Here is a 15,968-nt window from a genome sequence, read left to right on the forward strand (position 1 = left end):
CGGGTGGCGCGGACTCGGACTCGGGGGGTTCGGACTCGGACTCGGACTCGGACTCGGGGGGGGTGCGGACTCGACTACAACACTGCTGGGCACAACCTTCATCTGCGATTCCGTAGAACATGCTGATCATATTGCTTAGCAACTTATCCTAGCGAAGCATGCCCTGAGTCGGCTAACGAGTTCTAAAGACAACCAAATTCACCCTTCATTACTTCAAAATGCATTGAACTGAAAGCACAAAAATACTTCAGCAATCAGCAGCAACATATATGTCTGGAATTCACTGTGACACGATTCCCCACAGAAATAAATGTGACACAGACACTATAACACGACCAAGACTAGCTCTTCTTTTTTTCTTTATCGCGTGCCTAATCAATAAATCGATTTATACGGGTGTAATTAATTGAAGCATTTTGATTACCTAGTCCGATTGTCAGTCACTACAGTAACATCCCATTGATTGGACTGATTTATATGCTTTGCGAAGTATGACCACATATATACAGCAATCAGATATAAATTACAATTTAACTGCATTGAAATCTGATAGTGACAGTGAAAAATGAAATCACGAAGATGGTTTGTATAATTTTCTTCGTGTGGGGAGGGTGCTTGGTATGATAGCATGAGCGTATATAGCATAAATATGAACGGGAATTTTCTGCAATAACATCAAAGGATAGGCGACGAAGCAAAAAGACAGGGCCCAACCATAAACGGTGCATAAACAACCCCCCTTCTCTCACACGCAGCAAAAATTGTGCGATATGTACAGTCTCAGACCATACAACATGTCATCTCCTGACACCACAACTGAAATCTTGCATCTTGCACGTACGCGCCCGCAATTCGTATATATTGTCACATTGGCGAAACTCTTTGTGCACGAAAAAACCCGTGGGATCGCATCGATATGATCGCACTTGCGCGGATGCGTCCGGTTGCACCACCGCAACCAGAACGTAAGCCATCTGTAAAATTCCATGTCCCATTACCTCTCGACAGACTCGCCCCACCAGCTTGCCTGCTCCCACGGTGGAGAGCCGAGCGGAGAAGCCACGGGCTGTGTGCCACCCCTCTCGCGTTACACACCCATGGGTATTGGCGTGGAACAACCCTTCCCTAATGTGCATGTCAATTACATCCAGGCGTGAATATGGGTAATGCCGCGGACTAGGGAGAATCACAATCAATCATTCATGGGCATGTGTCATCCATATTCAATTTTTTGGAACTGATGAACATGTCTCTCTCTCTCTTTATCTGTCTATATTCCTCTCTCTTGTAGGAGCAGCGGTAGCAGCAGTAGCAGAAGCAGCAGCAGCAGAAGCAGCAGCAGCAGAAGCAGCAGAAGCAGCAGAAGCAGCACTAGTATTCGCAGCAGTGTCCCCCCAACTGAGAAAGAATGATATCAAGCTAGAGTTATGGCTGCAGTCCCGCACACGAATTAAGCTGGCCATACAGATGCACAAAGTGAGACCATTTTTGCCAAATACAGATTGAGTGGCACAGTTGACTCGCAGGCTCGAACGCTATAATTATCGTCTATTCGACTTGGCTTCAATTAGTTTGCATCCAAACAGATGCTTAGAACAGCTTCTAATAGATTCAAGGCCAATCTCATTAATTTTCATAACGATGCACATAGGACAGCAGTTAGTATTGTGATCGATCAATAGACCAATGCATTAATCAATCGCCCAATAAATCAATTCCATGAGGACCAGAGATCGAGTTAATCTTTGCCTGGTCCCAGGCTAAATCATCGCAGCACATTAGTCAGTAAAAGTCAGACAGTTGCTAGGTCCCAAGCCAGTAGTCCACACAGAAGTCTCATTACCATGTCCATATTTTAATTTACCCTTGTGAAGGTATCTGCTAAGCATGCATCACACCATGAGCAAATTAATTAGTCTGAATTCATTGAGAGCTTTAACTCTTTGATTTCTACCCGAATTATAGCTTTCAACAACGAAAGCGCTTAATTGAATTTTCAAGTAAAGAAGCACTTTCATTCATCATGCACACTACCATTTCAAAGACGGAGAAAATGTCAAATAATTTAAGCGGGTCAACTAATGAAGGCAGATAATAGTTTACCTTCTACAAACAGTGTACTTGAGCCAGGAAATTGAAAAAGTCCCCATTAGTTATTTAAGGTTATGGTAAAAACTAAGAATGAATTAGTATCAATCATTTAAAACAACCGCCAAGAGCATTTATTTCAGTAATATGGCTAGTTGAAAATTGCGAATCAGTATACATTTATGTTTGTGGGTACGCGTAACATATAGGCGTACACAAGCACATGTGCACACAAACGCAAACACCATAACATGCATACACACTAACAGTAACACGCACACGCAAACACCAACGCACACAAACACACATGCACGCACTCGCAAATAACAACGCACACAACCAACCATACGCGCACGCACGCACGCACGCACGCACGCACGCACACAACCAACTCTACGCGCACCCGCGCACCCACGCACGCACGCACGCTCGCACGCTCGCACGCTCGCACGCTCGCACGCAGACGTAAACAAATACCAGTGCATGAATTCACACATGCGTGCACGCACAGAAGCAGAGAAGCAGACACGAATTCGCATACATCCACTATGACGCAAAAATGAACATCGGACCCAAACCATGTACACATCAAAGCACATAAATATCACAGGCATACAAGCAGGAGCACTCTTGTAAGCACAATACACGCACACAGACAAACATGCAGTGCCGCAGACATACAATAGGAGCACACACAAGCACAAATGCACGCACACATACAAAACATATGCCACATGCATACAAGCAGGAGCACACACAAGCACAAATACACGCACACAGACATACATGTATGTGCTGCAAATATACAAACAGGAGCACACACAAGCACAAATACACGCACACAGACATACATGTGCCGCAGACAAACAAACGGGAGCCAACAAGCACAGACACACGCATACACGGTATCATCTTCACGGAAATGACATAACAAAACGCATGCAATCCAGTCGATATAGTTAGTCGTAGCTGTATGTTTAGCGTAGAATTCATATATATAGTGTCCTGACGATCTATTGGGAAAAGCATTGGACGAATACATCCACCTAACCGCCAAAGGATAAATGGCTCCTACACAGACAGCGATCACCCCGGCACTTATTACCACAGCACTAACGACGAATGTGATAACATTTAATACTTACATTAATGAACTACATGTAATAATTACAAATCCTCCGGTTTGAGAGGCAATTATGGCGAAATAAAATTTTGCATGTTGCTATCTGTCAGCATTTGGCTAGATATTTGAGAGCATATTGCATGTACAAAACGATGTTATGAGTCAGTGGTATAGTGACGATTCCAACAGTGCTACAATTGCTAATAAAAATGGCAATTCGGATTTCGCATTTTCGATAATTCACATCGACCACGCTCGGATATCATCATACACATGACGTCCTGACAGCTTCATGGCTTCATTCAGCCTACCTCATCTGCTCTACTAGTCAAGTGTGATCAGGCACTGACTCGGCTCTAAAGGCATGACACGAGTCTATGGCTCTGCGTACCACAATTTCACACCACAAATATCGCCTTAAAACATGATGTGCGTACAACAAGGACGAACGTCAAAAATGGCTACCGACCAGAAGCAATGGGAGAGAAAATTATTTAGCAATACAAACTGCGCACACCGACTTGACAGATTGCGCTCGGCAGCAACTATCTCAATATTTTCGATCAAAACTATCTCAATACGTTCAACTATCAGCAGGCATTAACAAGTATCAGAAAAATATACAAAAAATACAATTAAAAGTATTACAACTATTTAAAAAATTCAAAGAACATGAACGATCGCTATAACAAATAGAAAGATCAGAAGTAATAGAAACACGCAGATAAGCAGACAGCTTACGTACGCACCATCGGTAGCACACCACAATAGGTCATCCCTGTGATTACATAATATTCATAGGATTTTTATGTAAAGAGGCATCTACACTGAAATTCCTTCAATATTCGATTAGACTTAAACGTTGAGCCACGCATTGAACCGAATGACAGCTAGACAATGAATTTAAGCAGCTAAATATTATTACCTAATAAATTAAATTCGACAACTAGTACTTATTTGGCCGTTTATTTAGGCCTACATGCAAAGCAATGCGCGTGAGTGCGTGCTTGAGTGCGTGCCTTACTGTCTGGCTCAAACTGTTCCAACAGAACATGCCTTGGTGTGCCATAGCTACGAGTAAATGTGGTCACAGGTTTCCCTGGAAGCAATGACGAATTGCCAGGGACGCTGTTGTTTTGACAGAATAGGCTTTGTTACCATTACTGAGGGTGTTATGAGATGTGAAGATATGTTAATGCTATGACAGATTGAATTGTCTAGCAAAGACGATCCATTAGATGTCATGACAGAGGACGTCCTTACAGAGTACTTCTTACTCTCATGGCAATACGTTGAGGGTGTTCTCTCCAAAAACACGTTCCTGCTACAGCTGAGCATGCTATTACCGGAAATATCTAGTATTACACAAAGACAGTTTTGAAGACTCCGTTTTCGTTTCACAAGTGTAGAGACACCAATTGTTATGCCTGATGTCAACAAACCAACTGCTCGTAATTTTAAACACGAGGCTAGAACAGTTTAGAAACATTCTGTTTTAAACTGCGCACTTCAATGGTTAGGCTTCACTTCAGAGAAGATAATATAGAAACACGCATTCAAACAGCTATAACCATAAACAAATAAAGTATTAAAAATGATGAACAAAGATTTAATGTATCAGATACGACAACTTGTGTAGCCTCCTCCTGAAGAGACATGAAAATGTTTATGTTGAAAGAGTAATCCGCTATAAAACTGAAAACTGTAAACGTTTTCGAATTTACGACACTACGTGGCTTTGTTATGCGCACATGCTCGTACAGTTCCTGATAGTAATTTGCTGGAATCAGGGCAGGTTGTCAATATTCTTTAACACAACTTATTTCTTGAGTTATCAAACGTCGAATAAAACTTTTACCACGGAGCTTCAAATTTCATGGTCTGTCGTTCATGCTCACGGCCATGGCTCACACGCCGATCGCCGCGGATGCTTTATTTCGCCATTAATTTTACGGACCTATCCCAACCCATCTTATTTGTGACTACACACCCTTTGTATTTCCGCCTAAATTTTATGAACAATTATGGTAACCGCTTTATGAGGAGGCATAAAATAGCCTCGTGTATGAACTGGCCTCTGCCAGACAGCCAACTCCAAGCTTATAGCGCATTACTTTCTGCAGGCATTATCTGCATTTAGTATTCCCAACTCACATTGCTTCATTGGCAATAAAATCTACAAATCTGTCTCGTTGCCATGACAACCATATTTTTCTTCTGCATAATCAACGCGACTGCCAGAGAGGTGTATTTACAACTTCCGAACTTAAATTCGGAAAAACTGCCCAATTGATAGAAGCACTGTTTGCACAGCAGTAAGCGTGCCAATGCAATCACAGCTACGCATCATCAATACGGCAGAAATTGGCCACCGTTGGCCGCGGGAACTGAAAATTCATAATCTGCGGAGCAGCACAATTTACAAAACGGCTGAACTTTAATTAACATTCGCAGACATGTGCGTCGGGCCGAGGTCGATACGACAGTAAGATCACATGGAGTGCCATGCTGATACGCGAGTCAAGCTCGCCGGCTAGAATGCCTGCTCAAACAGACGGGCGATTTACCCGAAAGCGTGACGAGCGCGCGTGTAGCAGTGAGGGGAAGGGACATCAACTGTCGCAGCCGAACCTGGGATATTTCTCGCATTCTTCACCCACTGATCACATGGACGTCGGGGCGCTTACGTCTTCACGCGTGCCTTCGATACGCTGGCGCGACAACAACGACGATCAAGCACAGGGGCGGATCCAGGGCTGAAGCTAGACAGTATTTTTCCAGATTTTAAGGGCACATCCCCCAAAAAGGGCACACCACCCCACAGTGGGCGCCGTTAGGCGCGGAAGCACATGTTCACAAGCAATTTCAAAATTTCAAGGGTCCCTGGGCACAAAAATGAGCACCATTTGAGCACACATTTAGTCAAGCAGCAATAGCTAAAAACCATATGGAATTTTATTTCTGCTTCATTTTGCCTGCGCTTTGCATACCAGCAATTAATGCAGAATGATTCAAGCACTTCCCTTCTTTTTCAGATATCAAAGCTAGTTTTGTTACCATGTAAAATTTTGATTTCCTTCAAGTCCTGTCAATGAATCAGACGAAAAAGAAAACAAATAAAGAATATAGCCAAATTCCATCTAGCTATCTATTGAAATCTAGACCGTAACTTTCAATACGGCGGGCAAAGTACGGTCTGAATCCGCGCCCTGCAAGCAGCGCGCTCAGCTCGTCGTCGCGGAGAAAAACGCGCGCGCTTGCGCGTGTGCTGTGTCGTGTGGTTGTGTGTGTGGTGTGTGTGTGTGTGTGTGTGTGTGTGTGTGTGCATGGTGTGGGTGTGTGGTGTGTGTGTGTGTGTGTGCGTGTGCGTGTGTGCGTGTGCGTGTGTGTGTGTTGTGTGTGTGTGTGTGCGTGTGTGGGTGTGTGTGCGGGTGGGGGGGGGTTGTCGCACAGTTTGTCGCGCGTCCGAATTCAGTTGGTTGACCGAGTTATTGGCAGAGAGCGACTGGGCAAATATGAAACCGTTTGTGCGCAGCCTGATGATGGCGAGTTCAAATTCGGTTCATGTGGAAGGCAGACGCAGGACTATTATCTTTAACGAGATTGCATAAGAACAAGCTGCAGGGTACTGACGCCGCGTCTCTTCCACGAAACGTCATTTCACAGATGAGGCAGCATGCAAATGATGTTTTAGGCGGAGTGTTCTCTCTCAAATATCAAATAAAAACAGACAAAGCTGCGCGATTTGTCAATAATGAATAGACTGTTCGGGTCTTCTCCCCGAAGCAGAAATCTTTGTTGATTCCCTTTTTTGCAGGTCAAAACGTTACAGGAAAGCTGCTAGTAAGATGCTGCACCTACCAAATATTTTCGAATGACAGCCATCTCGCTCTTTCAATATTGTCTATCGTTCCCAGAAAATAATCATTACTGCCGCTAAATCAGAAAGGGCGCCAGCTGATTAGAAGTGTACGTGGAGCTTACAGTAGGTGTCAGGTGATAATAACAATTAGGCTCCGAGGATATCGCTGATCAGACAATGATGCGAGTGCAGAACGGGGAACGTATACCCTACGAGAATTGACCACGAAAAGCACTCATTGTCGTCATACAAAAACCTTCAGTTTGAAAGCGTCGTATAGCTGTGATTAAAAATACAAGTGCTTGACCACAGATGGCACTGGCAGTCCACGCAGCAGACTATGCGCTGCTGTGTGCTGTAGCATAATGCATTGGGCGCATGACGGCACTGTTTATCTGTGAATCTCGCCGCCGCTAGCAATTACATAGTCTCCTTGAATTAAAATCAATAACGGCAGCAGACCAGCGAATAAATGAAACCCGTTGGCTGGAGATAATTTAAGAAATAAGCTTGCCATGATAATTACAAATATACGTTTGCCAGTTCACTAAACGAGGTTTCTCATTTATGCATTTCAAACTTGGAACGTACCTAGCATGCATATTTTCTAATTTGCATACTTACGACCTGAATTATCTGCGTTTTAAGTGCAGCAGATCCTCACACGCATACGCAACAACGGCATTACTAAAGCCTTTGTTGTTCAGTTTGTCTGTGGGATACTTTAGAAGCTACACGTTACAAAGGCCTCATTTGGACAATGATGCTAGGCATAAAATGCCATACGCACGGCTATGGCTATCTTAAACGCGCTTTTCATTAGGGCAGCGTATGCATTCAGCGGTATATGGGAGGGGGCTGAGTCACGTGACAGCAATGTAAAGGCCTGCTAGCAGTGGCGGCCATTGTTGGTACAATAGAACTCACCATATTTACATACAATTTACATACAGGCATATATTTTTGAATGACAGTTCAGATGCCCACACTGAAGGTAACATGTACAAAACTTAGTTATAGATTGCATTTGATATATGCGTGCAGATCATGTCTCACTGAACAGCAATAGACATGCAAAACCACTAAAGTGGGTTCATCAGTTCCAACACTCTGAGCTGAGCATGTACATAATTTAGAAAACACATTTTTTAAATGAAATTAATCACCAAGTTCATCTGTCTAACTAAACTACTGAGCCTATAAATATGGATTCTTGGCTTGATATTATATGTGGTACATGTGAGCATGGGCAGAACAGACAGACTATGACTACATTCTAGCACACTACAGTGCATAATGTGGAGCCAGAAAATGAATAACGTTGAAACCTCAACAGGTTAATGCTGAAAAGGGGATGGTGAAAAGTTACATAGCACCAGTAAGATATTGCTGGATGACACATAGCAAACATTATTCCAAAACAACATGACAGGTAAGTGACGTAAGAAATTATAACTTACCGCTAAGCCAACACTTAGCACCACAAACCCAACATACATACCTGTCTGAGATATGAGATGTGAAAGAAAGTATGAAAGCTTATCCAGCTGTTCTTAAATCTAGCACATCTACTTCAACACAATGATTTCATTCGCGTGGGTATCTCCCCGATATAAACCGCCGAATGCGACAGCTTTGATACGTGACAATGGGAAATATAACTAACAACAGCCAACATACCTTGATAGTGAATCACTGTGTTGACCCTTGCCTTCCTAGTCCAGATACTCCTATAAAAAACCACCATACTGTCTGTTACTGCAGTGGGAAATGGCAGATTGCACACCATCATGGTTACGGCAAACTCAACTTGGGGCGCGGCGATCACACACACACGCACACACACATATTCAGCACAAAAGATATCCAGCCTAGCGGTTTTCCGATGCGATCAACACGAATGGTGCTTTAAAAATTTTAAGTTCAATTTTAAAAGAATTTTAATCCAATTTAAGCCACAACAATGGACACACAAAGCAGGATTCCAGACGATAAAAGTATATCCCAGTGTAGCACAAACAAAGGCACAGCAGTTATTCTCACACCGTCTGAATACTAATGCTGATTTCGATATCAAACACGGATCACGCCTCGATACTGGTTTCACAGGTTCTATACACGAGTAATGCACCAACTGTGTTCACACCACTGTGAGAAGATGCCATTAAAACGTTTGTTCGCCATTCACGGTACAGTTAAGAAGCTGTTTAATCGAGAGATTTGAGATTGAGAAAAACTGCGAGCGGCGGCGTGAACGCGTCCAACCGCCAGTCCGCCATGTTGAATATTTGCACGCCCGGTACCGTTTTCATTGTACAGAGGTTAACCGATTCAATGCCAGTGATTTCGTAAAAAAATTAAGAAAAATTTCAAAGGTCAGGTGGCTGCATAACACCGTAGTTCGCGACACGTTATGTAAAGCCGAGGTTACCAGTTGCGCGCGACTCTCGACAATGCGGGATGTACGCGAGCCAATGCGTAGGCAAATGGCGCGAGTTTCGTACGTAAGGGCGCGAACACGTGGCGGCGCGCAGCGCAGGCGCCACAGATTCCCACCATTCGCACCGATTCCTCACCGAGGCACAAAGTTCGCGAATGTTAAGCGATTTCGCTCGCACACCTAGCGAGCAACTCGCCACGAAGATGTCGCCCAGTTAAACACCGTTGTCGGCCAAAATGGTATGCGAAACGCCTAACCTCCAGATGGGCGCAGTGCTTTGATTAAGCAGCGTTGGCTGAATGTATATGTTCAGATGGAAATATGTCAACTTGACAACATTTCGTATATGGCTTCAGTGAGAATCTAGGCATGGCTTCATTTTGATAGCCATTGGTCTATCCAAAAAAAAGAGGCCATAGCTGTTAAACCAGCTATTACCCGATCTCAGCCCACCAGAACGTGAATTTTCATTAAAATTGGGGACCATGACATAAAAGCGGGGGTCACCTATATTCCAGTGGTTTAAACACATTATGCTTAATAGACTGTAAGCATGAATAGAAGTGTTAACAGTTGACTACCCATAACTTTCATGTATGACATTTATTTGAATGATTATATGGGAAATGAAAACTAATTCATTATTCAACCTACAAGAAAAAATAGCTCACTATTATCTATAATTGAGAAACACTCTTACAGAATTAGAACCAGGTGTTATGAAGGTGACTGTTCTAGAATGATAATTGCCTACTTTGCACTAATTGCTAGTGAATACTAATAAGATCTTTAATTGTTTATACAAAGTGCCATACAACCAATTTTTCGATTGCCACTGGCCGTTTATAATACCATGCTTGTAAAGATTAAAAGCATTTAAATGTGAATTTCAAAACTCCAACAGGCTTTATAAAATAAGAAACTGGTTTTTCTATTGCATGTGAACTCTGCTACCTCAAATGTTCATAGATTTCAATGCAGTTGCACTCTTTGATAACACATGAACATGTAAGTGTGGGTGTACGTGACAGGTCACCATGCACATATAGGAATGAAAGACATTCGCCCAGACAAAAAAATCGGTGTTGCGTATTCCACATACAGAGAACATGCACTGGAGTGCAAGCTCGGATTTTTTTTACCATGTGTTAAGAAGAAATACCACACCTGATGTAGGTGCAATTAAGTTATAAATGCCTTGCTCCCAACAAGCATGCATGATTTCGACCTTGTATTGCTGAGGTACTACGACTTAATGATTTCTAAGCAGGGAGCTGTTCCACTGCTACTTAAAATGCACAGAATGGTAAAGGTTGGCTCCTGCTGTGCAGTGCCAGCACTTGACAATTTCTTTGACATGTTTACAACGTTTAGTAGGGCATGTTCTGTAAAGAAATAAAAAATACACATGGAGGAATTGTGCCAGCCTTTAACAGTCTAGAATATTGGTTGTATTAGCTGAGCACCACAGTGCATTTACTACAGAACACAACTACAATCATTTATAGTAAACATCTTATAACATGTTTCTCCAGTGATTTTAGATTGTCAAAAAATTGCATACATTTTGACGAGTATGACTTTAGGTAAAATATATTTTAAAAAAAACAATGATTAACCTTCCTTATCTAAACTCGAACAAATGACGGCTAGACTATCGTAGTGACAACATTAAATATAATCTTGCTAGTTGCTACGTCATGCCTGTACTTTATTCAGTACAAAAATTTAGACATAATTTTGTCACATAGTGTTCATGAATCTAGAACCTAAAAGTCTGTTGTAACCCCGTTAGCATTAACTAACAGCACACTGATTACAAAAAATGTGAAAGAACGAATGTTTGCTTACCTAATGATGTATACCAAGAACTGAGGCAGCAGTTTTACAATACGAAGCTTCACGGACCTTCACCTGTTGAGAGAAGAGCTTAACTGTCTTAATTTTGAGAATGGGCTATTTCGCTTTATTAATCTACAGCCATGTGATAAAATTATGTTCAGGGCTATATAAGATAAAAACCCATAAAACAAACTTCCATCACATTATGGTGACAACCAAGATATCTAAACTGTACAGTTAAGAGGATATCAACAAAGCTCTCCTAAAACAGAAAACGTGTTGATGTGATGAATCATGATTAAAGTTTTATTACCTTGCCAATTATAGCCAAGGATATACTTGACTGTAATGACTTTCATCCTGACATCTAAGGGTTATATAATAGATCCTATTAACAAGTGTTACTTTTGCTGAAGGGGTCGTTGTCGTATCAGGTACTACAGATATGTACCCGAGGTACATATATGTATACACAAAGTGTACCAGACTTGTACTACAGAAGTGTACCCTAACCCTAGCCCTAACCCTAAACATACCTCATATAAAAATATAAACATAATACTAAACAACCTAAAACTACCTCGGGTACATATCTGTAGTACCTGATACGACAACGACCCCATCTGCGTTACTTTTGGTCATGAAAACGGATTCTTGGGTCCCAATAAGCAGATTACACGGTCATATATACGCAGTGATTCTAAAGCCAAACTTGGCTACCATTTGCAGACTAACACAACTTTATGTGGTGTTCATTTTGGTCATGCTTACAGCTGTTGTATTCAGAATCATTAGGAGCTGACTTTTTTACATAAAGAGGAAGTTAACATCCTACGGGTGGTTCAGTAAATTGCACTCGAGTTTGGCTTTCAAATCTTTGCATACATATCCATGTGCAGCCTGACCTACTTCAATCAATAATATTGTTTTTATGACTGGAAATAATGCTTATCAATGGGGTCTGTTGCCTGTCTTCTTTTCATTGTAAATATTTGTTAAGATACCGGTATGTAATTAGACTAGCAAGAGGACAGACAGTAAATAGGACAGAATATTGGTATGTGATATTGGTCTTTCTTTAAAAAGGTTGCATATACATCTGGAGTTTGATTTTGTACATTGAATCACCCACCATTACGCTCTACCAATTAATTATACGCTGTGGCTATATGCCCGGCAGCCGGGCACGGTCTTCGTTTTCCTAAATGCCCGGCAGTTCTTAACCCCAACTCTAACCCTAACCCTAAACCTAACAAAAACCCTAACTCGATCTAGCCCTAAACCTAACCCTAACCCTAATCCTAACTCTAACCCTAACCCTTGTTTACTTGAGATAACGCTAAAAATTAAAAACTGCCGGGCATTTAGGAAATCGAAGACCGTGCCCGGCAGCCGTCAGATATACGCCGGCTGCCGGGCATATAGCCACTCTGTTAATTATAATGAGCAAAGGCATGGCAGGTACGTGTTCTGGAATTATAGCGAAAATTCAGTTTAAGCATCCATACAGCTGATATATATAACTAATAGAATAACAAGTAAAAACACTACATAATAAAAAAATTTCAATTGATTCGTCAGTTTGTCTTCTACACTACTCACTAGGGAATGTTATCTTTTAGCATGTTATTACTGTAAATTACAGTCGTTATTACATTCATTCTTCCATCCCAGATAGCATGGCATATATTTGTTATACCAAACTGGGAACATCATAGATATCGCTATACGAGGAGGCTTAAACTGTTTTTTCAACTTCACGTCGTTCCCTAGGCTTAGGTACGAGTTCTAATGCAGTGCCAGTAGCAGTAATTGGGACCTACGTTTGTTTGTAATCTGCATTGCAATTACCAAATAAGCGTTACGAAGACCATGTATGTTATATTTATGGTCATACGATCCAGAATTTTAGTAAATATTGTATACAGTGGCCTATTTCATAACGTAATACTACAAGAAAGATTATGAATGTTTCAAAAACTAGGATGCGTTCATGGAAGTCGCCATATTATCTTAGATGGCTCCGAAGTTTCAATACGCTCGCAGCAATAATACTCGCAAACTGCGTTGTCACCATCTGAGTCACCCACAATGCACCGCGCAACTCTCACTAATGAACAAGCATGCGCAATTAATTCTTGAATAATTATTGCTATAAATGAGCTCAATAAAAATAGCCAGTTTCCAAGTTGTCTGCATTTCGCCCGGGCTTGTGTTCATAGATTTCAGGAGGGTTAAAAGAAAATGTACTGCTCGTTAAACACTAACTACCATAGGACAGTGTGACGGTGAGTCTAAGCATAGATCGACTGCAGACTTGTCATAAACTTGGCGCACAGCTCGAAACGAGAAGATCGAAGCATAAATCTGCATCTTGCAAACAGCAACATCAGTGGCGCAAGGCTGTACCAGTTCGTACGCTGCAGTTATATAGGTGAGTGTTTACGAACTTATGTTATATGCGTGTTAAAAAGTCATGTGTATTCTGAACCTAATCGTCGCGAATGTAATATTTATTATTATTAGTTATTACATATTGTATCTGTACTGTAGGCCTAATGTTATTTTTATGAATACGTATTACTATTAGTAATACCACCGTGCCGTTATTATTTACAAAAACTACATCATACTACATGGTACCTTGCACAGAGATGAGTAAATAGTGTGTAATTCATGTTCAAGCGTCTTATTAATAAATAATAAACGAAATCTTCTTACATGAATACATACATGTAGTATGATGTACATGTATTATGATCTATTACTAGCCTTTGGCATGGTTTACGATACTTAATTTTATAAATTACGAATGTTAATGTTAGGAATTCTGTTGAAATTAGAATGTTACATTTCTGCAGGATGTATCTACAATATATCGAAGTTTAACAACAGTTCAATGTTATTTTTTGAAAATGGAGTTAGCCACATCTTTTCATTGAACATCTATTGATTACATCTTCACAGGATCCATTTAAGTTTAGATTCTTTGTTTCTGTCATTCCGTATTGGAATTCTCTCCTTTCCTCTTTAGTAAATTGCAAATTTTAGTTTTTTTCTACTGCGATCCACAGTGTTGATCTGTCTATTTGATCAACTTTGTCTCTTTCCGTCTTCGATATAGTCCCTTGGACATTGAAAACTAATATTTACGAGGGTAAATACGATGTTGCATTACGTACTTATAAGTTATATGATATACTAGGGGTAGCTAGTACGTTAGTGTTGATAATATAGTTTATTATAATCCATACTATCAAGAGCTCATTAACCCATAACATGGGGTTAATGGGCTTTTGATACTATGTATTTCTACTAATAATTCATATTTAATTCAAATAACAGCTATAAGTATGTTGTCATGATTCAATGGTTTTGCAGAGAACTTCTCTGATTATTGTTTTCTATTAATAAAATTATTTTATTAATATACTTAACATATGTTATAAATTTGTTATGTTTGTGATGTATATATATGATTTCATATATGTACACACTGATCCAGATCAAACCAAGTTAACTGCCTAGTTGTTAATTTGGTGGTTTGCCACTAGTTCAAATTGTTACCACCCCCAAAAACACCCACCTAGAAATGAATATAGTATATTATAGCCAAGAATTTAGAAGTGATGCAACGGACATAGTGCAAGGAATCCCTTGTTGCCAATTTGGTCGTATGCAATCTCCATGTGGAAAGAAGAGAAATTTATAGTATAACATATCAAATACAATTCAATTGGAAACAAACCTGGGCCACAAAAGTTTGTAATGTCAGGTATTTGACAGGTAGCCAGCCAAAGCCAGGGTTGTTTTTTAGATTAAAACACAGAGATTGCAGTGAAATTTAATTGTATTACAATGAATCATTCCAACCAATGCAATGTCATGAGCAGCTTGCTACACTTAACTTAATCAATTCCTCTGTGTGAGCCACTGGCCTATGACAGCACTATATTCATGTATTCATACAGATATATATAAACACTACTTATACACAATATAATGGAAAAAATCAACTGGAAATTTACTACTTTTTGTCAATCTCCTATTCCCAATGAGATGTAGGGTCTAAAATTCAATGTGTTGGATATAGCACGATACAGAAATATGTTATTATACAATTATTGCGTTTGGGTGAGGTCAGTCTATGTGTATATTGACATGTAGGAACTAATAATCACACCGGCCAAAGGTTAATGTTCCAGTGACTTTGCCTGTCTTTATGGGTAAATAAAATAATTTAGCCATGAACACATTACAGGGTCTCTACCAATAGCAAGAAGCCAAGAATAGACATATATGCTAGTCGTATAGTAACATTGATCATATAATAATTCGTTGTTGCATGTTGAGAGGCCAGATGCATATTTTATTAGGTTCAACCTGAAGTATGGTTTGCTCTTAAAATATTTAACCTGTGAGCAAAAGTGTGCTACAGCCTACCGTGCAATGTGTGTTTGTTTGTGTAAGGTATGTATGCTGTAAGTTTAACTTGTATAATGTTTGTTTGGATTACTAGCTGGCTCTGTATCTTTATATGTCTCTCTCTCTCTCTCTCTCTCTCTCTCTCTCTCTCTCTCTCTCTCTCTCTCTCTCTCTCTCTCTCTCTCTCT

At 40.6% G+C, this 15,968-nt stretch overlaps 1 protein-coding gene and 1 long non-coding RNA gene across 4 annotated transcripts in view; one reads left to right on the top strand and one right to left on the bottom strand.

The window, feature by feature from the left end:
• Positions 1-13,395, bottom strand: part of LOC106820815 (serine-aspartate repeat-containing protein I-like) — a 48,073-nt gene extending 34,678 nt beyond the window's left edge. Inside the window, exons 1-4 of one of the 3 annotated variants that reach the window (XM_014825385.1) lie at positions 13,179-13,395; positions 11,669-11,722; positions 11,365-11,427; positions 8,754-8,803 (exon numbers count right to left, since the gene is read on the bottom strand). The gene's annotated coding sequence lies outside the window, so the exon portion shown is untranslated. Of the gene's footprint in view, positions 1-7,697; positions 7,781-8,753; positions 8,804-11,364; positions 11,428-11,668; positions 11,723-13,178 lie in introns of those variants that run through there. The other 2 variants (XM_014825384.1, XM_014825386.1) reach the window with 2 other exon arrangements.
• Positions 13,396-13,483: 88 nt separating this feature from the next.
• The window catches only part of LOC106820806, a 92,712-nt gene continuing 90,227 nt past the window's right edge, over positions 13,484-15,968 (top strand). The window contains exon 1 of the long non-coding RNA XR_001395657.1: positions 13,484-13,789. This is a non-coding gene — a long non-coding RNA (uncharacterized LOC106820806). The remainder of the gene's footprint in view (positions 13,790-15,968) is intronic.

The sequence above is a fragment of the Priapulus caudatus genome, unplaced genomic scaffold (assembly GCF_000485595.1).
Source record: "Priapulus caudatus unplaced genomic scaffold, Priapulus_caudatus-5.0.1 Scaffold48, whole genome shotgun sequence".
Taxonomy (NCBI): Eukaryota; Metazoa; Priapulida; class Priapulimorpha; order Priapulimorphida; family Priapulidae; genus Priapulus; species Priapulus caudatus.